Source organism: Syngnathus leptorhynchus, chromosome 4 (genome assembly GCF_054491065.1).
Source record: "Syngnathus leptorhynchus isolate UIUO chromosome 4, UIUO_Slep, whole genome shotgun sequence".
NCBI lineage: Eukaryota > Metazoa > Chordata > Actinopteri > Syngnathiformes > Syngnathidae > Syngnathus > Syngnathus leptorhynchus.
The window spans coordinates 2,513,766-2,537,068 of NC_141198.1; the positions used below are offsets into that span (position 1 = coordinate 2,513,766).

The following is a 23,303-nucleotide window of genomic DNA, read 5'->3' on the forward strand; positions in this document are numbered from 1 at the left end:
TCCAAATCATTAAATCCATCGATCAAATTCCTCGTTCTTTATGTCAACAACGCCGCGCGTGCGCTTGCAGAGGTCGCTCCATGCGACTGATACTCCGGAGCAAAAATACGATATATATATATATATATATATATATATATATATATATATATATATATATATATATATATACACCTTAATTTTCGGACTACAAGTTGCTCCGGACTATAAGTCGCACCAGCCATAAAATGCACAATAAAGTGAAAAATAACATATATAAGTCGCACCGGTGTATAAGTCGCACTTTTGGGGCAAATTTATTTGTCAAAATCCAACACGAAAAACAGACATGAACCAGCAACAACAGGCTAAATGATACGGTATGCTAACGTGACATACACAAACGAGGAGCTGAGAACGGGCCCGACGTAACATTCAGAGTTATTCAAGTAAGTATTACATAAATAACACGTTTATCAAACCATCTATGTCACTCAAATTCATTAAATCCATCGATCGTGCTTTATGTAAACAATGCCACGTAGCGCCGCATATGCTGATGTGGGACCCGTTGTACGTTGCATTTCTAATTATTCCAATGACCCATATAACGGAATATAAAGTATATTTCAAATAACTTTAACTTTATTACAACAATATGATCAAACCTTCTGTGTCACTCCAAATCATTAAATCCTTCAAACTCTCCGTCCTCCGTGTCACTTACAAACAAAGCTGCTAATGATGCCGGTAGTACGTGGGGCCCTTCGTCATCTTCGTCATCCCGTGATCGAATCCTTTACCTTTTATGTAAACAACCGCCGCGCAGCACGGGTGACGTCACTTGCAGTTCAAATGACAGTAATCCCTTGCTACATCGCGGTTCGTTTATCGCGGTTTCACAATATCACGGACACCATTAGCGGCTTTGTTTGTAAGTGACACGGAGGACGAAGAGTTTGAAGGATTTAATGATTTGGAGTGACACAGAAGGTTTGAAAAACTTATGGCTTTTACGCACGCCCGGTCCTTCCCAACGGGAGCTCTCTTTCACCTCCGTGGATGAAAGTCGGGGGCTGGCGCTTGGCCGGGTGGCTGTCCGGGGACGGTGGATGGGGCTCGGACATGGCTTTTACGCATGCCCTATCATACTCTACGGATCTTTCTTTCACCTCCTTGGATGGAAGTCGGGGGCCGGCGCTCGGTCGGGTGGCTGTCTGGGGACGGTGGATGGGGCTCAGACATGGCTTTTACGCACGCCCGGTCCTATTTTATGGAGCTCTCTTCCACCTCCGTGGCTGGATTTTCAGTAGTTGTTGGCTCGTTCGAACTTTCGTTTTGTTAAATAAAGAGCCGTTTACCAAACTCACGTCTTTCCTGGTGCTTTGTTAACGTTACAATGTAGTTATATACTAGATCTCTACAGCGCACCCGCGGCGTTGTTGACATAAAGAACGAGGAATTTGATCAATGGATTTAATGATTTCGAGTGACACAGATGGTTTGATATTGTTGTAATATGATAGTTATTTGAAATATACTTTATATATCGTTATATGGGTCTGTGGAATAATTAGACATGCAACTTACAACGGGTCCGACGTCAGCATATGCGGCGCATACGCGGCATTGTTTACATGAAGCAAGATCGATGGATTGAATGAATAGGAGTGACACATATAGTTATGTTACGTAAACGTAAACGTGTTATTTATGTAATACTTACTTGAATAACTGTGTGTCCTGTCTGATAGATATGAGTGAAACCAGCATAGTCAGGCCCGTTCTCCGCTCCTCGTTTGTGTACATGTCACGTTAGTATACCGTATCGTTTAGCCTGTTGTTGCTGGTTCATGTCTGTTTTTGGTGTTGGGTTTTGACAAATAAATTTGCCCCAAAAGTGCGACTTATACACCGGTGCGACATATAGGTTTTTTTTTCACTTTATTGTGCATTTTATGGCTGGTGCGACTTATACTCCGGAGCGACTTATAGTACGAAAATTACCGTATATATTTATTCCCATGGGCTCACCATCTGTAGGAGGGGCCAAAGGGGTCGGGTGCAAAGTGAGCTGGGCGGCGGCCAAAGGTGGGGAGAACCTTGGCGGTCCGATCCGTGGCTGCAGAGGCTGGCTCTAGGGACATGGAATGTCACCTCTCTGGCTGGAAAGGAGCCCAAGCTGGTGTGTGAGGCAGAAACGTTCCAACTAGACATTGTCAGCCTTGCCTCCACACATTTGGGCTCTGATACAAGCCCTCTCGAGTGGGGCTGGACTCTCTTCCACTCTGGAGTTGCCCACGGTAAGAGGCGTCGAGCAGGTGTGGGCATTCTTATTGCCCCCCCATCTGGGCACCTGTACATTGGGGTTCACCCCCGTGAACGAGAGGGTAGCCTCTCTCTGCCTTCGGGTGGGTGGATGAGTCCTGACTATTGTTTGTGTCTATGCACCAAATGGCAGCTCATAGTACCCACCCTTCTTGGAGTCCCTGGAGGAGGTCCTGGAGAGCGCTCCTTCTGGGGACTCCATCGTTCTACTGGGTGACTTCAATGCTAATGTGGGCAATGACAGTGAGACCTAGAAGGGCGTGATTGGGAGGAACAGCCCCCTGATGTGAACCCGAGCGATGTTCTTTTGTTAGACTTATGTGCTCGACACGGATTTTCTATCATGAACACCATGTTCAAGCATAAGGGTGTCCATGTGTGCACTTGGCACATGACTTCCGGACGGCTTCGAGGAAATTCTGGTCCACCATCCGGCGTCTCAGGAGGGGGAAGCAGTACACAGTCAACACTGTTTACAGTGGAGATGGTGTACTGCTGACCTCGACTCGGGACGTCATGAGTCGGTGGGGAGAATACTTGGAAGACCTCCTCAATTCCACCGACACGCCTTCCGTTGTGGAAGCAGGGCCTGAAGACTCTGAGGCGGACTCTCCAATCTCTGGGGTCGAAGTCACTGAGGTAGTTAAAAAACTACTTGGTGGCGGGGCCCCGGGGGTGGATGAGATCCGCCTGGAGTTCTTAAAAGCTCTGGATGTTGTGGGCTTGTCATGGCTGACACGCCTCTACAGCATTGCGTGGACATCGGGGATGGTGCCTCTAGATTGGTAGACTGGGGTGGTGGTTCCCCTCTTTAAGAAGGGGGACCGGAGGGTGTGTTCCAATTACAGGGGAATCACACTCCTCAGCCTCCCTGGTAAGGTCTATTCAGAGGTGCTGGAGAGGAGGGTCCATCGGGAGGTCAAACCTCAGATTCAGGAGGAGCAGTGTGGCTTTCGTCCTGGCCGTGGAACAGTGGACCAGCTCTACACCCTCGGCAGGATCCTCGAAGGTGCATGGGAGTTTGCCCAACCAGTCCACATGTGTTTTGTGGACTTGGAGAAGGCGTTCAACTGTGTCCCTCGGGAGGTTCTGTGGAGGGTGCTTCGTGAGTACTGGGTGCCGAGCCAACTGATAAAGGCGGTTCGGTCCATGTATCACCGATGCCAGAATTTGGTCTGCATTTCCAGCAGTAAGTCAGATTTGTTCCCAGTGAGCAATTGGACTACGCCAAGGCTGCCCTTTGTCACTGATTCTGTTCATAATTTGTATGGACAGAATTTCTAGGCGCAGCCGAGGCGTTGGGGGTCCAGTTTGGGGACCTCAGCATCGCATCTCTGCTTTTTGCAGATGACGTGGTGCTGTTGGCTTCTTCAGGCCGTGATCTCCAGCTCTCACTGGAGTGGTTTGCAGCCGAGTGTGAAGCGGTCGGGATGAGGGTCATCACCGCCAAATCCGAGTCCATGGTCCTCGGTCGGAAAAGGGTGGAATGCCCTCTCCGGATCGGGAATGAGATCCTGCCCCAAGTGGAGGAGTTCAAGTATCTCGGGGTCTTGTTCACGAGTGAGGGCAGGATGAAGCGCGAGATCGACAGGTGGATTGGTGCAGCGTCGGCAGTAATGCGGACTCTGTACCGGTCTGTCGTGGTAAAGAGAGAGCTGAGCCAAAAGGCAAAGCTCTCGATTTACCGGTCTATCTATGCTCCTACCCTCACCTATGGTCACGAGCTATGGGTCGTGACCGAAAGAACGAGATCCAGGATACAAGCGGCTGAAATGAGTTTCCTCCGCAGAGATAGGGTGAGGAGCTCGGTGATCCGGGAGAGACTCGGAGTAGAGCCGATGCTCCCCCACGTTGAGAGGAGCCAGATGAGGTGGCTCGGTGCATCCTATATATATATATATATATATATATATATATATACACACACACACACATACACACTCACACACCTCTTCTCGCAATTACATCAGTTTTTAAGGGGTACATTTTTTGTAATGTGCAGCCATTGCTATACATTGCAGTGCAAGAAAAGGTTTTTGGCTCCTCCGGGTGGTTAAGGGAGTGTAAGACCTCACAACACACATTTCGTGTTTTGCTGTTATTCTGTCACTACTGGAAGTATTTAAAGTCAAAGTCTGCTTTATTGTCAATTTCTTCACGTCAAGACACAAAGAGATCGAATTTGCGTTTCCTACTATCCCACGGTGACAAGACATATTACATATACAGCGGAGTCTCGGTTTTTGACCACAATCCGTTCCAGAAGGCTGTTCGAGAAGTGAAGGGTTCGAAATCCGAATTATGTTTTCCCATTCCAAATAATGCAAAAAGGTTTAATCCGTTCCAAGCAAAAAAAAACCTTTTTTAAGCATTTTTTCAGTTACGCATTTTTGTCCGATCGCGCAACCGCAGCGCGCCGGACGCTCACTGTCGCATTGCTTTAGGAGCGTCTTTGTGTTTTAGGATGGCTATACTGCTCCCACTTCCTTTGGAGGCATGATTATCCTCACAGTAACAAGAATGTAATCACGAACGGAGTCAGTTTGTACGAGGGTCCTCTCGGCTCATCTCGCGAGATTCGACACCTGAATTTCGTCCGACATCCGAAGCAAAAAAATCGCGGATTTTTTGTTCGAATACCGATTTGTTCGAGAACTGGGACGTTCGAAAACCGAGGCTCCATGGTGTATATTGTTGGAATTTATTTCTAATTTAACCTGAACTCGAGTTACTAATCTGACTCCAATTTGTGACCTTACCCAACTGCCACTCATCCAACAATATGCGCGCTCGTTCTGCAATAGAAAGGTATCAGGAAGCCGGCATTTTCACACATGAGTGGATTTATTCCTAACACACACATCTAATACATCACCTGGGTCTCGGGTCCCTCTCAATACACCTCTGTACGCCTCTGTTGCCACCAGCAGACGTACTCTACTTCCGAGTTGCCCAGCCATTAATTATACTACACAATATGCAAATGGCACATCAACAAAGGCATTCTGTCATTATTCTATTGGCTATGTGTATACTGCATTTAACTTTAGCTTGCTCTTATTGGTCTTTCTTCTCCTGCAGAATCACTTGCTCGCTCCTCCTAGTTGTAGTTTTCCATACAGGGTCCCCAGTTGTTATCCACCAGCTGCCCCTGGGTCATCTTGTACTCCTTGCTGCTCCTGCGTTATTGTTTGTTCTGGAACATTTCATTCGTGCACATCCTTGCCCACATATCTTGTTTTGTCTCCACCGTCACACACTCAGCACTTTACAGTTTCATACTCTCATACACAGGATGTCTAATGAACTACTTTAAGATCAAACTCTTATATTCCTTTAATGTATATAAAATTAGATTGGTCCACGGACAAACAAACATTCAAGTAAACAATACAAAAAGTAAAAATAAGAAGGCACATACAATGAATAAATAAGAGCAATGAATAATAAATAAATAAATAAATATATACATAAATACATACCGTAATTTCCGGACTATAAGTCGCTCGGAGTATAAGTCGCACCAGCCATAAAATACATAATAAAGTAAAAAAAACATATATAAGTCGCACCGGAGTATAAGTCGCACTTTTGGGGCAAATTTATTTGTCAAAATCCAACACCAAAAACAGACATGAATCAGCAACAACAGGCTGAACGATACGGTATGCTAACGTGACATATACACAAACGAGGAGCTGAGAACGGGCCTGACGTAACATTCAGTTATTCAAGTAAGTATTACATAAATAACACGTTTATCAAACTATCTGTCACTCTAATTCATTACATCCATCGATCGTGCTTTATGTAAACAATGCCACGTATGCGTCGCATATGCTGTCAGACCCGTTGTAAATTGCATTTCTAATGATTCTACAGACCCACATAACGATATGTAAAGTATATTTCAAATAACTATCATATTACAGCAATATTATCAAACCATCTGTGTCACTCCAAATCATTAAATCCATCGATCAAATTCCTCGTTCTTTATGTCAACAATGCCACGCGTGCGCTGCAGAGATCTAGTATATAACTATATTGTAGTGTTAATAAAGTACCAGGAAAGACGTGGGTTTGGTAAACGGCTCTTTATTTAACAAAACAAGAGTTCGACGAGCCAACAACTACCGGGCGTGCGTAAAAGCCCCGTCCGAGCCCCATCCACCGTCCCCGGACAGCCACCTGGCCGAGCGCAGACCCCTGACTTCCATCCACGGAGGTGAAAGAGAGTTCCCGTCGAGAAGGACCGGGCGTGCGTAAAAACCATAATTTTTCAAACCTTCTGTGTCACTCCAAATCATTAAATACTTCAAACTCTTCGTCCTCCGTGTAACTTACAAACAAAGCCGCTAATGATGCCGGTAGTACGTGGGGCCCTTCGTCATCTTCATCATCCCGTGATCGAATCCTTTGCCTTTTATATAAATAACCGGCACGGGTGACGTCACTTGCAGTTCAAATGACAGTAATCCCTTGCTACATCGCGGTTCGTTTATCGCGGTTTCACTACATCGCGGATTTTTGATTTGAAAATGTGAAAAAAAATCACATAAATCGCTCCTGAGTATAAGTCGCCCCCCCCCCAAATTATGACAAAAACCGCGACTTAAAGTCAGAAAATTACGGTAAATAAATAAATAAGAGCAACATGGTTGAAATGGAGCAACTGTGCATACGGTAGACAGTCAGAATACAGCGTAAAAGTACAGGAGGAGTAGTGCAAGGCAACCAACGTGGCCCAAAAGGCCAGGACGTTATGCAGCCCGGGGTGGAGGGGGGAGAGAGTTCAGGATCCTAATAGCCTGGAGTATGAAGCTTTTGGTGATTCTGGTCTTGCGGGAGCACAAGCTTCTGTACCTCTTCCCAGAGGGCAATAGATCAAACATAGTGTGAGCGGGGTGACTCACATCACTCACAATCGTGGTCGCCTTGCGGGTGAGATGGGAGGTGTAAATTTCCTTCAGGGAGGGGGGGGTGAAGCACCAATAATCCTACCAGCTCTGTTCACTATGCGCTGCACGGCCTTCATGTTGTATTCAGTGCAGCTTCCACCCCACACAGCGATACAACTGGAGAGGACGCTCTCAATGGTGCCACGGTAGAATGTCGTCATGATGGCTGGTGGAGCCCTTGCTCGCCTGAGTTTCCGCAGGAAGTTCAGGTGGCGCGGAGCTTTCTTTGCCAGTGATGCAGTGTTGGTGGTCCAGGAGAGGTCTTCACTGATGTGCACCCCTACAAATTTGGTGCTGCTCACTCTCTCCACCACAGCACCATCGATGGTCAGTGGCAGGTGTTGGGTGTGACCCTTCCGGAAGTCAACAACAATCTCCTTGGTCTTGCTGATGTTCAGCAAGAGGTTGTTGTCCCTGCACCATGTGGCCAGAAGGTCAAACTCTGACCTGTATTGAGTCTCGTCGCCCCCGGTGATCAGACCCACCACAGTCATGTCGTCAGCAAACTTCACTACGCTGTTGTTGCTGTAGGTTGCAATGCAGTCATGTGTCAGCAGGGTATGCAGTAATTGTGGGGAAATGGTGGTAATACAGCAGGTTAACTGTACACTAAAAATTGAGTTTTTTAATGGAAGTCAATCTGACCAAATGTCAAAGTCTTCTTTATTGTCAATTTCTTCACGTCAAGAGACACAAAGAGATCAAAATTACGTTTCCCACCATCCCACAGTGACTAGACACATTACACAAAACTCAGAGCAGCCACCACCCCACACAGCGATGCAGCTGGAGAGGACGCTCTCAATGGTGCCACGGTAGAATGTGGTCATGACGGCGGGAGGAGCACTTGCCCGCCTGAGTTTCCGCAGAAAGTACAGGCGGCGCTGAGCCTTCTTCGCCAGCGACGCAGTGTTGGTGGTCCAGGAGAGGTCCTCACTGATGTGCACCCCCAGGAATCTGGTGCTACTCACTCTCTCCACCACAGCTCCGTCGACGGTCAGCGGCAGATGGTGGGCGTGACCCTTCCGGAAGCCAATGATAATCTCCTTGGTCTTGTTGACGTTCAGCAGAAGGTTGTTGTCCCTGCACCAAGCGGCCAAAAGGTCGACCTCCGATCTGTAGTGAGTCTCGTCGCCACCGGTGATCAGACCCACCACAGTCGTGTCGTCGGCATATTTCAGCACGTGGTTGCTGCTGTAGGTCGCAGTGCAGTCATGCGTCAGCAGGGTGAAGAGCAGCGGACTGAGCACGCAGCCTTGAGGGGCACCCGTGCTCAGCGTGATGCTGCCGGAGACACTGTCACCCACACGCTTTACTTGAGGCCTCTGACAGAGGAAGTCCAGTAGCCAGTTGCAAAGGTAGGTACTGAGGCCCAGCTTGTCAAGTTTGCAAATGAGACGCTGTGGAACAATGGTGTTGAATGCAGAACTGAAGTCCACAAACAGCAATCTCACATACGAGTCCCTGTTCTCCAGGTGGGTGAGGGCAGAGTGGAGGGCAGAGCAGATGGCATCCTCAGAGGACCGATTGGGTCGGAAGGCAAACTGGAAGGGGTCCACGGTGGGGGGAAGAACAGATCTGACGTGCGCCAAGACAAGCCTCTCAAAGCACTTCATGACGATGGGGGTCAGCGCCACAGGGCGGTAGTCATTGAAGCAGGAGGGAACAGGATTTTTCGGCACAGGTATGATGGTGGCAGCCTTGAAGCAAGACGGGACGACGGCCCGCTGCAGGGAAATGTTAAAGATGTCCGTGAAGACATCCATCAGCTCCTCAGCGCAGTCCTTCAGCGCCCGTCCCGGAATGTTGTCCGGGCCCGCCGCCTTACGGGTGTTGATAGCAGCAAGCGTCCTCCTCACGCTAACGGCAGAGAGGCACAGAGGCTGCTCGTCCGGATGGGGAGCGGTCTTCAGCGGGCAAGTGGCGTTCTGAGCGTCGAAGCGAGCAAAGAAGCGGTTCAGTTCGTTGAGCAGAGGGACGTCGCCCTCACAGCTCTGCGGCGCGGGCTTGTAGTCCGTGATTGTCTGTATGCCTCGCCACAGGCTCCGAGCATCCTTTCTGTCTTTGAAGTGAGCAGTAATCTTGGAAGAGAACGCCTTTTTTCGCAACATTGATGCCCCTGGACAGTTTCGCCCTTGCTGATCTCACGCTCGCTGCATCCCCAGCCCTGTTGGCTTTGTCTCTGGCCCTCAGGAGCCCAAGGACAGCCCCTGTCAGCCCTGGCTTCCAGTTAGCCCGAGTGACGACGTACTTTGTGAGGGTCACATCATCAATGCACTTAGCGATGTAAGAGGTCACAGAGTCAGCATACTCCTCAATGTCCGTCCGATTGTCGCAATGGAAGTGAAGCTTTGGGAAGACAGACTTCAGGTCAGCATGATTAAAATCACCAGCGAAGATGATGAGACCGTCAGGGTGCGCCGTCTGCTGATCACTGACAGCCCGATACAGTTCATTAAAGGCCGTGATCCTGTCACTTCCAACGTTGGAAGGCGGGATATAGACCGCGACAAGCAGAATCGCAGTAAACTCCCTTGGTAGGTAAAAAGGACGGCACTTAACGATCACAAACTCCGCCAGTGGCGAGCAGTGCCTGCATACCACTACAGAGTCCCGGCACCATTCGTCGCGGATGTAGACACATATACCTCCTCCACGCAATTTCCCTCCTTCTTCAATTGCCCGGTCTGCTCGAAAGCACGCCAGCCGCTCCAGTTGCACAGCAGAGTCCGGAATGTTGACATTCAGCGAAGTTTCAGTGAACACGAGCATGCAGCACTTGCTCACTGCCCGGTTCGTGGATCTCAGCAGACGAATGTAATCCATCTTGTTGTCCAGCGACCGGACATTCGCAGAAAGAGTGGAAGGCACGGCCGGGCGAGTTGGGTTCGCCGCTAGCCTGGCCCGGACGCCTCCGCGCTTTCCCCTCTTCTGCCTCCTCGCACACCGCTTCCGACGCTGCTTGTCCGGGGAAGGAGTAGCAGACGAGTCCGGCGATGATTCAGGCCGGAGCAGTCCCAGTGACTTTAATGTCCCCGTCTCAAAGTCTGAAATGCCGCAAAACTCGCTTTCGCCGATGTCGAGCAGAACCTGCCTGCTGTACTTGTAGCGCAAGATGGTACGATCAGACAAACACATAAAACTGTCTGACAAACACTTATTAAATGAACAAAACACCGATCGGTTTTGTAATTCCTCTCTACATCGCGGTTCATTTATTGCGGTTTCACTATATCGTGGATTTTTTTCCCCCCCCAAAAAAATCAAATTCAAAATAAAACTGGGGCGGCACGGTGGCGCACTGGGTAGCACGTCCGCCGTCGATTCCACCTCCAGCCCTCCCTGTGTGGAGTTTGCATCTTCTCTCCGTGTCTGCATGGGTTTTCTCCGGGCACTCCGGTTTCCTCCCACATCCCTAAAACATGCTTGGTAGGCCGATTGAAGACTCTAAATCGTGTGCGAGTGCGAATGGTTGTTCGTCTCTGTGTGCCCTGCAGTTGGCTGACAACCGGTTCAGGGTGTGCCCCGCCTACTGCCCGATGACGGCTGGGATAGGCTCCAGCACGCCCGTGACCCCCGTGGGGACAAAGCGGTTCAGAAAATGGATGGATGGAAAATAAATTTTCTAATTTGGGGAATTATCGCGTGAAAGTTGCCCACACGCCAGCAGAAGGCAGGGAGTGCCCACACGATTGCAGTGCGGACACGTGTACCTTTTTATACATTTTTTTTTATAATAGGAGTTCTAAAAACATATTTACAGTGTTGTACCTTGTTATAGAAACATTTTTATAATAATAGAGTTCTAAAAACATATGTACACTTGTACGCTGTTATATAAAAATGTTATAATAATAAAAGCTGTTCAGGAATCAAGTTTTGGGTCCTAGCTGAAGTTGGAACAAAGTACTGCCTCGGTGTGAAGCCATATCTTGGAAAGGATGAACAGAGTCAACAGTTTGGGGACACATGTAGTGATGACACTTATGGAGCCGTACTTTAGGCGTGGCTGCAACGTCACCACTGACAACTTTTTCACAAGCAAAGACCAGGCATTAAAGCTTATGGAAAAGCGAGCATCAATAGTTGGCGCCATGCGATGGAACAGGAGATAGAGTCCAAACTCTTCAAAGATGGCCACTCACGAGTCAGTATTTTACAGGTCTGGCTCCATCCAGTTGGTCAGATACCAATCAAAGCCCTCTAAATCTCTTGTGCCACTGTCAACTCTGCACAAAGGTTCTATGTACCAGACAGATGGCAAAAAGAAGCCAGAATCGATCCTGTATTACAACAGCAACAAATTTGGAGTCGACGTGCTTGACGCAATGTGCCGACAGATGCAGAAGATGGCCAATTGCAGTGTTCTTCAACATTCTAGATAAGGATTGAGTCAATTTATGCATAATCTACCGGCAAGTCACTAGCAACTAATATCTCACGCAGGGAATTCTTACGTGAGCTGTCTACATCACTGGCATCAGCTGAGATGTCAGCCAGGAATCCCGTACCAATGGCAGCGTCATTATCAACGGGACAATCGACAACTAGAGTGACTTGTCAGATAAAAGTAGGATGTAGCCGCAACAGAACTGTAACCGTCCGTGATATTCGCAAACTTCCTGTATTTGGAAAATGTATGGCTAAAATTTGCATCGCCTGAAAAGATAAGGCTGTCTGATATTAGGGACAAGCACAGACATGCAAGTTAATGCTTGTGAAAGAACTTTGTTACACTTTATTACACTTTGTTGCACTTTGTTATATGGATAACCATATTGTGCATGCTATAATGTTCAATTGCATCAATTGACACTTCTAGCTGTTCTAGGTATAAACTGCTGCATCTTGCACACAACTAATGTAAATAAGTTTTTGTCTTTATCTACTAAGCAAGCTAAATAAATAAAAGTCAGATTTATTTCTGATTTTTCCTACAAACGCATATTGAGTAGTCATGATCCAAAGTTGTGATGCATGTCAATTGACACGTCCAGCTGAATCACATCCTCTGAAAACATCAAGTAAACTGCTTCACAGGATTTTAACACCACAGAACACGGAACATGGACATGAATAGTCAAGGGGACATTTGAAACGAGAACCCTAGCTATAGCAACTTTGTCAATGTAGAACAATGCAAATCTATTGTACAATACAGGGGAAGAGTCAGTGCAAACAGGGTGTTGAGGTTTAAGTGCAGAATCAATAATTTTAAATTGAACACATTGATTATGACAATTTCTCTGAATAAAGTTCAGCAGGTGTTGCCTCTTGGCCTCTAACGTTTCTTTGGTAACAACATCAGCAGTCTTGGGTCTTTTTACCAGCCTTCAGCTTTCTGGCATTCTTGATTAGATACGAAAGTTCTAATACAGTAATCCCTCCTACTTCGCGGGGGTTACGTTCCAGACCCACCCGCGAAATGGGAATTTCCGCGAAATAGAAACTAGATTTTTTTGAGCTATTCTTGGAAGATATTCTATTTTTATCGCTGACATCAACCAGCTCGCTGCTAGGGGACTTTCATATCAATGGACTGTGCGCTCCGCATTCATGCCTTAGCGACGAGACTAACAGTGTATCGCTATGTCCAGATGAAGGCCACCGCCGGTGGAGAGAACGCCCTGAAGTCACATGTGACGATAAAGTATACTGTACTGACTCTTTAATTTATTCATTTCAAAACAAGAAAACGACTTTTAAACGTAAGCTATCATTATTAAAGGAAAATGAAGAAACTCAAGTGGCCGCGAAACCTCGTGAAATGATGAAATTTCTGCGATAAAATAATTAATTTACGCATTTTTGAAAACCCGCGATACAGCGAAGCCGCGATAGTTGAAGCCGCGAAGTAGGAGGGATTACTGTAATACCATGGCTCAGGTCTAATGTTTGACCACACAGTTTTTACTGGAGCCCCAGATTATGGTAGGATGAGTGGAACCAACAGCTAATATCTCCTTTGTTTGAAAATGGAACACAAAGCAGATCAAAGGCATTTATAAAAGCAACTAACTGTGAAAGGGTTAAAATGCCAACGGCTGCAATCACTAACAGGAGATTCAACAGCATCACAGGTAAACACTACATCAGAGAGCATTGTGCAAAACTTTCAAATTTGAGACCAGTAGACCAAAAGCAAGCTCAAGATCTAAAGTATGACCTTTGTGGCTTTCAGACAAAAAAGCCCAAGAACCTTAAGTTCCTGGTAACAGGGGTTCCTCTCTGTAGGAACTTATTCATGCCCCACTATTTTTTTTTGAAAAACTGAGCCACCGTGGGCGGTTTATTCAGATTGGACTAATTGTGTCAATTTTGCAACGGTGAAATTATACACTTTCACCAACTACAGTAATCCCTCGCTACTTCGTGTTTTACCTTTCACGAATACGCTACTTCGCCGCTTTAAAAGTCCCGGGAGAACGGTGTTTAAATACACAGTTAGGATACGGATTTTAGCTATTGATCTGACTCCAAATTGCGATCAACATTTAACACGAGTTGCTATGTCCCAATCCACACACTGGCGCACCTAACAATTTTGTGAGTTCGTTCTGTCAAAGAGAAGACCAGTAGATCAATCAGACCAAATTTACCAATTGTTTATTCCTGACAAATCGAACTAATACAGGCCTGGGTCCCGGGTCCCTCACACTAAAACTGGTGCGTTTTTGTGACCACCAAAAGACGACACATTCTTCCGGGTTGCCCAGTTTTGAAGAAACACAATATGAAGATTAAAACATGCAAAAGATTGTGGGATGATTGGTCGATGGCCATCTCCTCCCCATCTAGGTGTTATCGCTGTAGTCAGGCAGTTGGGGTTTTTTCCCCGCTAAGCCCGACCACCTGGACTTGTTGTTCTTATTTCTCACCGACCTTGAGGTGTTATCGTCCGGTACTCCCTTCGTCCGGTACTCCCTGTCTGGGCCTGTTCCACAACACTTCAAAGAAAACAAGTTCATGCAGTTTGCCTGCACATTCTTCGCCACCCACCAATCCACACGACCACTCCAATACTAGATATTATATTGATATGATTATAAGTTTAACACAACCTTAAAAAAATATGTTTGCAAACTGCTGAAAGCACATTTCCCTTGATTCCCTCTCATGACCTCATTCATGAGGCCATTACCGGTTACTCTACCAAACAGCTACCAGCGCGGTCCTTCCTTCCCCCCGCGGCTCATGTTGAGTCACCAGGGTATATTGGCCCATCGGTGGCAACGGGCCAACGGTTTTCTTGATCAATCGAACAGTGAGTGATCCAATACATGGAATACAACAACAACCGCATAACATCATAATTGTAGTAAAAATAGTCACAGTAACAAGCACAGACATGATGAGCCCTTTCGAGTTTCCAAACGTTTTCATCCAATCAGACCAAATATCGGTGTGTACACCTGAATGACCTTTCATCTTTTTGTTCAGTGTCCTTAGTCCTTCCAACGCCTTGGTCAGTCGGCCCCCTGGTGCCGTGTTGTTTGGGATGAAAGTACAACATGCATCACCAAACATTCCACACACACCATGTTCCTTAGCCAATAGCATGTCCAACGCAATTCTATTTTGGAACGCCATTAACGACGTTGCGGCCAATTGTTCATGAACTCCGGCAAATGATTCAGCTGTATAATTACCCAGTTGTTGGACATTGTAATGAACCTAATTAATACGGTGTACATTTTTATTGGGGGTGATCCATAGGAAGATACTTTCGAATCCAGAGGCCACTTGATTAACGAGTTTATACTCATATGGTACACCGCGGGGCACTCCTATAGCGTCAATATATGTTGGATCGTCGTCACTCAACCACGGGGGCAAATCGTCTCTTTTGGCTCGCTTCAGGAGCTCCGCCAGTGGGGACTCCAAGTCCCAATTGAGATTCTGTATTTCAATGGGGACAACCACCACAGGCATTATCAAAGACACGAGGGCACAGATACCTGATGCATTCTTCGGCAAGTGATCATATAATTTGTTATCACCACACCACAACCAGATGTCTGCACAAGAGAGAGGAGAGGTTACAGTCAGTGACAAATTGAATTTGCACCATGTGGGATCTACTGTCCCAATACTTATGCCGGTTCCCTTTAACTTTAAACATGTCATATTTTGTTGAGTCACATGGTTGTCAAAAATGGGCTTTCTTTTTTCCAAGCCTACGACTGGGAAAATATCATCATAAATCAAACAGTTACCACTGGTTACTTTCATGTAATTCTACTGCAGCTGGAACAACTTTTAACACGACTCTTGCTTTGAGACAGACCACACAATCTTCACCAGTAGTATTAGCAGCTTGTTCTGCCATTAAAAGCCAATTATTATTTATAGGAGTGACTCCCGTAGTGATCTGAGTGTATGCCGTGACTCTCCAATGCCCTCTCAACCGAGGACAAACCAAACTCATTCCCTAAGCATTGAGAATAAAACAACCACATTTCTCCATATGTTAACTTCTTTTGTCCATGACATGAAGCAACTACAAACTGTCCATCCTCTTTACATTGGTGAATACATGTCCCTTCTCTGTCTGGTGGGGCTAACTCCAATACTTCCTTTACCTGTTCAATTTTCTTCCTCCACACCCTTCTCTGGTACTTTTCCAATTTTTCCTGTAATGTTTGGTTTGTCTCTGTCCAATTAAACAACGTCAAGTCAAGTCAAGTCAAGTCAAGTTTATTTGTATAGCCCTAAATCACAAGCAGTCTCAAAGGGCTTCACATAGACAATCAATTGACAATAATTCTCAAAGCATCCCCTGATCTTAGGCTCCCAAAAGGGCAAGGAAAAACTCAAAAAACCCCTACAAGGGGAAAAATGAGAAACCTTGAGAAGGGACCACAGATGGAAGGATCCCCCTTTCAGGATCACCAGGCTGCAATGGATGCAAAGAGGGCACATGAAATACATCATATGGAAACCAAAAAGTGGATGCCCACGTGACATGTTTGCCAATTTCCGCTGTCACATCTCTGTCTCAAACCCCCCTGTTCCTCTCGTGAGAGCTCTTCTGTTGTGTTCACCTCAGCTTCATAAACTACTTTTCCTCTGCATCTGTATTGTCTATAGGTGGGTGAAATTTGAATCTGGGACGTTTTCTGCTGGATGGTCTCATCAATTGTCATCAATGTCCACGCAAAAAGACAACTTAAATAATAATAATAACTAGAATTGGCAATTTCTGGAGAAATTGCGTGTGAAGGCGAAGGCACTTCACACTATTGTGGGACTCGAAATAATGATTAAACGAAATAAAAATGGTAAATTAATAATGATGATTAAATAAAATAAAAATGGTAAATTAATGATGATGATGATGTGTAAAATGTGTTAAAATTGAATGAATGAAAAATGAATGAATAAAAAATTACGGCCAAGTGAGATTCGATCTCACTCTTCAAAATGGCACGTGTTGAAAGCGCCTTTCTCTACTTACTGAGCTAAACACCGACTTAGTGTTGCTGTGGTGGAATGATGCTATTAAACGAGAAATAAAAATGGTAAATGACGTTTGGTAAAATGATGTTTTTAAATTCAAATTAAATGAATAAATAAATGAATAAATGAAAAATAAATAAATAAATAAAAAATAAATGAGTTAAATAAATGAGTTAAGGAAAGAAATCATGATAAAAGTTGTCAGATGTCAAAATTTGAACTCGCTCGGGATCATGGCTCGTGTTGAATGCGCCATTAAGAATGAATGGAGGATTTTAAGGCACAAATTTGCTAATTATGCAAAAACGGTAAATGTTATGAACAAATAAAATACTAGCAGTCATGCCGTGAATTTTTGGAACGTGTGAAAGTTGGAATGGGGTGAATCGGTTAAAGCATGTGGGAGTAGTTAGGTGTGAAAAAAGTGGGAGGAATAAATTGTTTAATAATAATAACTAGAATTGGCAATTTCTGGAGAAATTGCGTGTGAAGGCGAAGGCACTTCACACTATTGTGGGACTCGAAATAATGATTAAATGAAATAAAAATGGTAAATTAATAATGATGATTAAATAAAATAAAAATGGTAAATTAATGATGATGATGATGAATGGAATAAATTATTAAAATGTGTTAAAATTGAATGAATGAAAAATGAATGAATAAAAAATTACGGCCAAGTGGGATTCGATCTCACTCTTCAAAATGGCATGTGTTGAAAGCGCCTTTCTCTACTTACTGAGCTAAACAGCGACTTAGTGTTGCTGTGGTGGAATGATGCTATTAAACGAGAAATAAAAATGGTAAATGACGTTTGGTAAAATGATGTTTTTAAATTAAAATTAAATGAATAAATAAATGAATGAATGAAAAATAAATAAATAAAAAATAAACGAGTTAAATAAATGAGTTAAGGAAAGAAATCATGATAAAAGTTGTCAGATGTCAAAATTCGAACTCGCTCGGAAGCATGGCTCGTGTTGAATGCGCCATTAAGAATGAATGGGGGATTTTAAGGCACAAATTTGCTAATTATGCAAAAACGGTAAATGTTATGAACAAATAAAATACTAGCAATCATGCCGTGAATTTTTGGAACGTGTGAAAGTTGGAATGGGGTGAATCGGTTAAAGCATGTGGGACTAGTTAGGTGTCAAAAAAGTGGGAGGAATAAATTGTTTAATAATAATAAGAAAAATAAAGTAGAATAACAATAGTGTGAAGGCCTTCGCCTTCACACTAATAAAAAAAAAATAAAGTAGAATAACAATAGTGTGAAGGCCTTCGCCTTCGCCTATAATTCTAAATTATATTTATAACACACTTTATATTCGGAGGAATCTCAAAGTATTACATGGCAAGTAAAAACAAGACTAAAAATCAAGGACAAGTATAAAACAACTGGACGACAACCAGGATCTAAAAACAGAAATTACAGAAATGCCAAAGTAAAGAGGTGAGTTTTAAGTCCGGTTTTGAAAGAGTCAGTGGATTGGGGTGCTCTTAGGTGGTCGGGGAGGGAGTTCCACAGTGTGGGGGCTGCATGGCAGAAGGCCCGGTCGCCCATGGTGCGGAGCTTGGTGTTGGGGACATGGAGAAGGTGAGAATTGGATGAGCGGAGGCTTCGGGTGGCAGATTTGGGGGCAAGGAGTTCTTTGAGGTATGCGGGAGCATGTCCGAGGATGCACTGGTGAGTGAGGAGGGTGATCTTATAATTTATTCAAAATTTGATGGGGAGCCAGTGCAGAGAACGGAGGATGGGTGTGATGTGGTCGCTTTTCCGCACCCTCATCAGGATCCTAGCAGCGCTGTTTTGGATGTACTGGAGCCTCTGGAGGCTCTTGCTAGGGATCCCGATGAGGAGTGCGTAACAGTAGTCTAGCCTGAAGGAGACAAAGGCGTGGACAAGTTTCTCAGCATCTGTCAGGGTAAGTGTGGGGCGGAGTTTGGAAATGTTCCTGAGGTGGAAGAAGGAGGTTTTGCAGATGTGTTTTATGTGTGACTCTAGGTTGAGTTGAGAGTCCAGTATCACACCCAGGTCGGTGACAGTGGCTGAGAGGGGGATTGTGTGACCGGCGAATGAGATGCTTGTGATTGGGCAGGTATGGATCTGATGGGGAGTGCCAAATAACATGGCTTGGGTTTTATCGCTGTTGACTTGTAGGAAGCTGAGATTCATCCACGCCTTTATCTCCTCCAGACACAGTGAGAGGATGGATGAGGGAGATGGATGAGGCTGGGTTGCAGAGGGCGGGGGGTTGAGTTTGAGGTATAGCTGGGTGTCGTCCGCGTAACAATGATATGAGATGCCGAACTTCCTGATTATATTGCCAAGGGGTAGCATGTAGAAAATGAAGAGGGTAGGACCGAGTACAGATCCCTGGGGGACACCGGAGGTGACTGTGTGTGTGTCTGATTTTTTTCCCTCCCAGGGAAACGTACTCGGTTCGGTTCGAGAGTTAGGACTGAAGCCAGGTTAGAGCAGTGCCAGAGAATCCAGTGGAGTGAAGTTGGTTAAGGAAGATGTTGTGGTGGACAGTGTCAAATGCAGCGGACAGATCCAACAAAATGAGGAGTGACGAGGAGCCTGCATTGGCAGCCATGAGAAGGTCGTTGGTGACCCTAACAAGGGCTGTTTCGGTGCTGTGGCAGGAGCGAAAACCGGATTGAAATTTCTCAGCGATGTTATTGCGGGTGAGATGGGCGTGAAGTTGGGCAGCTACCACTTTTTCCAGAACCTTGGAGAGAAACGTGAGGTTTGATATTGGCCTGTAGTTGGCAAGGTTGTCCGGGTCAAGCGAGGGTTTTTTGAGCAGGGGGGTAATAATGGTTGTCTTCAATGCAGGGGGTACAGAGCCAGACTGGAGTGAGAGGTTGATGACATTGGTTATTAGGGGACTGATGGCTGAGCTTTGATGTTTAATGAGGGCTGTGGGGAAAGGGTCCAGGGCACATGTGGAGGGTTTCATCTTTTTGATGATGTCCTCTACCTCCGACTGCAAGATAGGGGAGAAACAGCGAAGAGGCTGGACTGACCCAGGTGGAAGGAAGGGGAGTGGAGGTGAAGTGGAGGGGCCAGAAGAGGAGAGGAGCTGGATGCCGATGTTGTCAACCTTAGCAGTAAAGAAGGTCATAAAGTTATTGCACACTACCTCTGAGGATTCCGTTGGAGTGGTGGGTTGGGGTTTGAGAAAGTGGTTGATGGTTGAAAATAGCTGTTTTGAGTTTCCAGGGGTATTGTTTATGATGTTGGAGTAGAACTGGGCACGTACAATCCCAAGGGCTTTTGAGTAGGCCTTCTGATGTTCTTTATAGGCCTGTTTGTGCACGGTCAGACCTGAGGCATTGAGACGACGCTCCAGGATGCGTCCAGTTGACTTCATCAGCCGCAGCTCACTGGTGTACCAGGGGGCTGAGCGTGAAAAAGTGACTGTTTTGTTTTTTATGGGGGCGTGGATACCTAGAAGTTTGGCCAAAGAGTTATTGTAATGGTCCACTGCCTTGCTGACTGATGGAAAGGTCGCGGAGGAGGAGGAGAGAAGCAGGAGGTCCTGTGCTAAAGTGTCTTGGTTGATGTATTTGAAATTTCTGAAAGAGATTTGCCGCTTGGGTTTGGAGAGGGGGCGTGGGAAAGGCAGTTCCATTTGAATAAGTTTGTGGTCAGACACACCAACCTCGTGAACTTGTAGGTTGCTTATGGCCGATGAGGAAATGACAAGGTCAAGTGTATGCCCTTTGTCATGGGTGGGGACATTTACATGTTGAGTGAGGTGTAAACAGTCCAATAGTTGCAACAGGTCAGAGGCAGGGGGGCGGGAGGGGGTGTCGACATGGATGTTAACATCACCTAATATGATTAAATTAGAGGAAGTGGAGGTACAGAGTGTAGTGAGTAGATCGTATAGTTCTGGAATGAAAGCGGGGTTTAGTTTAGGAGGGCGGTAAATAAGTAAAACTGTGACAGGATATGGAGGTTTACATTTGAATGCAAGGGATTCGAATGAGGAGTGATCAGGTAGAGGGAGGGGGGACAGCTCTAGATCAAGACGATGGAATACAGCAAGGCCACCGCCACGGCCAGTGCTGCGGGGTTTAGTTATGTATTTATAACCAGAGGGACGGGCTTCATTGAGGAATTGATAGACATCCGGTGGTTGCCAGGTCTCAGTCAGGCACATTATGTCTAAGCCTTTGTCCAGGATGAGGTTGTGAATAAATGATGATTTACGGGTGAGTGCTTGGATGTTGAGGAGATCCATTTTGATTGTGGATGTGGGGCTGCGTTTAGGTAGGGGGCGAAGAAGAGAGAAATCCACTCCACGTCTTCTGTGCCACATGAAGTGCAGTCCACTGTGTGTTGGAGTGAAATCCAGTTCGTTTTGTCCTGGCCACCCCGGGGCTGCTCCGTGTTGAAGTCCGTTCCGTGCCAGAGAGATGTCCATTCCGTGTTTTCCCGGCAACCCGGTGTCTGTCTTGAGTCGGAGCCCGCTCCGTGTAAGAGTGGACTCCACACCATGTTTTTCAGGCCACCTGGAGTACTGCAGCCCCGCTTGGTTGCTACAATAAGATCCAAGTGTGCCGGGTCTCTGATGACGTGTTGGACATGCGACGGGATATCGGGCGGTGGAGGAGCAGATGGATGGAATAGCGTTATGGGCAGGTTGGGAGAAAACAAAGTTACGATGGGTACTTCTGTGGATGTAACGAGGTCTGCGGAGAAGTCCGAGTTCTTTGATGACTGAGACACACCCTGGAATGGTGTGATTACTCAGCTCCAGCAAGCGGGGGATGGAGTAAGTTAATATAGTGCCGGTTGGAGAAAGCTGAACTTGCGTGTTAGCCATTTGCTAGGCTAATGGCTAAAAAATAAATAAATAAAACACTAAAAACACTAAAACTAAACTAATTCTGGTGGAGAATTAAATAAAACACTAAAAACACTCAAACTAAACTAATTCTGGTGGAGAAGCAGCGAACAATCAGCGCCAGCGTCCTCTCCTCAGATTGCTTTCGGGTCAGAAAAAAATATAATAAAATAGCTCTACTCCTAAAATTAATTCTGAAAAATCCCAAAAACCTTTCGGGCCCTCCCCTTTACTTTTTCGTATTGCTGCTCCTTCTCCTTCTGTCCCCCCCCCCCCCCCCCCCGGCCGGTCCGGGACACGGCCAAACAGGAATACCTTCATCCTGACGGAACAAACTCTATGGCCGGACGGAGTTGTGAGTAGTGATACCATCGGCGTCCTTTGAAGTAGAGCTAGGCCGCGTGAGACGTCCTGGCCAAGACACGAAAGGGGCGCTTCCACTGGGGGTCCGTCCACTTTCTGGAGATGACTCGGACGTACACGTACGACGTGAGCTGTTTCTCCACCGACACGCCTTCCTCTGCCGCAGCCGCAGCGGATTTCTCTCCAATCTGTGCAGAAACACTGGACACCAAAGCAGACAAATAGGACCAGTATGCTGTTTAAGACAAATTTGGTACCGTAACATCCTCCGGTGGGACGAGCGTCGTTGCTGTTCCCGGCATTAGACGACCCGTCATCATTTCAAACGGTGCGAATCCAGTGTGCCTGTTAACGGATTGCCGCACAGACAACAAGGCAAGCGGAAGCGCTTGGAGCCAATTCATTGTCGTTTGACCCATCATTTTGGCAAGTTTTTCCTTCAACGTCCGGTTCATTCGTTCAACTTTGCCCTGGCTTTGAGGATGGTAGACACTGCCAAATCGATGCTTCAAACCCAAAATCGATTCCACCTTGGCCAAGGCTTTGTTTTTAAAGTGTGTACCATTGTCAGAGCCGATCAGGGCCGGAAAACCATGTGTGGGGATGTAATGGGTGATCAAAGCCTTGATCACAGCAGCAGAATCTTCCTTCGAGCACGGATATGCCTCAGGCCAGCCTGAGTAAGCGTCAACCAACACAAGCAAAAAGCGTTTCCCATTCACTCTTATATTCATGTCTGAGACATCAATGATCACCTCTGCCCCCGGCCACGGGGCCGACTGAAAAAGGCCGGGCTTGGGCTTCAACGTAGGACGTGCATTGAATGTCTGGCAGGACTCACAATCCGCAACGAATGTCCAGACCACGTCCGAGAGTCTGGGATGCCACCAACTTCGGAGATGGATCATCATGGCATGGGGACCCACATGGGAAGGTGTGTGTGCCTGTGACAGGACCTCCGCCATTAGCCTTCCTTCCGAAAGAGCGGGCTGGCCTTTGGGTCCTACCCACAAGCCATCTGATCGTTTGACAGCCTTTGCTGCCAGCCAGACTGATTTTTGTTCTGGGGACGTGGCATCCTGGGCGGCACACAGATCGGCATGTGAGAGCAACAGAGGCAAACAGGAGTCGGGGTGTTCCCCGTCCAGGATTACTGGACCGCGGGACACCATCATCATCTCCAGCAATCCTGTGTCTGCCATGGGTTGTGTAATTTGGTATGCATTCTGAGACTCAGACCAGTACAAATTAGGAATGTGAGTTTTCTGCCAATCGGTCTGTTGCAACAACTGCTTGACCATTGAGCCCAATTGTCTGGCCTCGTGTCCTGGGGCAAGAGCCAGCGAAA

General features: G+C 46.3%; 1 protein-coding gene across 9 annotated transcripts in view; it reads left to right on the forward strand.

Annotated features, from left to right (window-relative positions):
- Nucleotides 1-23,303, forward strand: part of rad17 (RAD17 checkpoint clamp loader component) — a 101,549-nt gene that overhangs the window by 18,967 nt on the left and 59,279 nt on the right. The window lies entirely within an intron of this gene.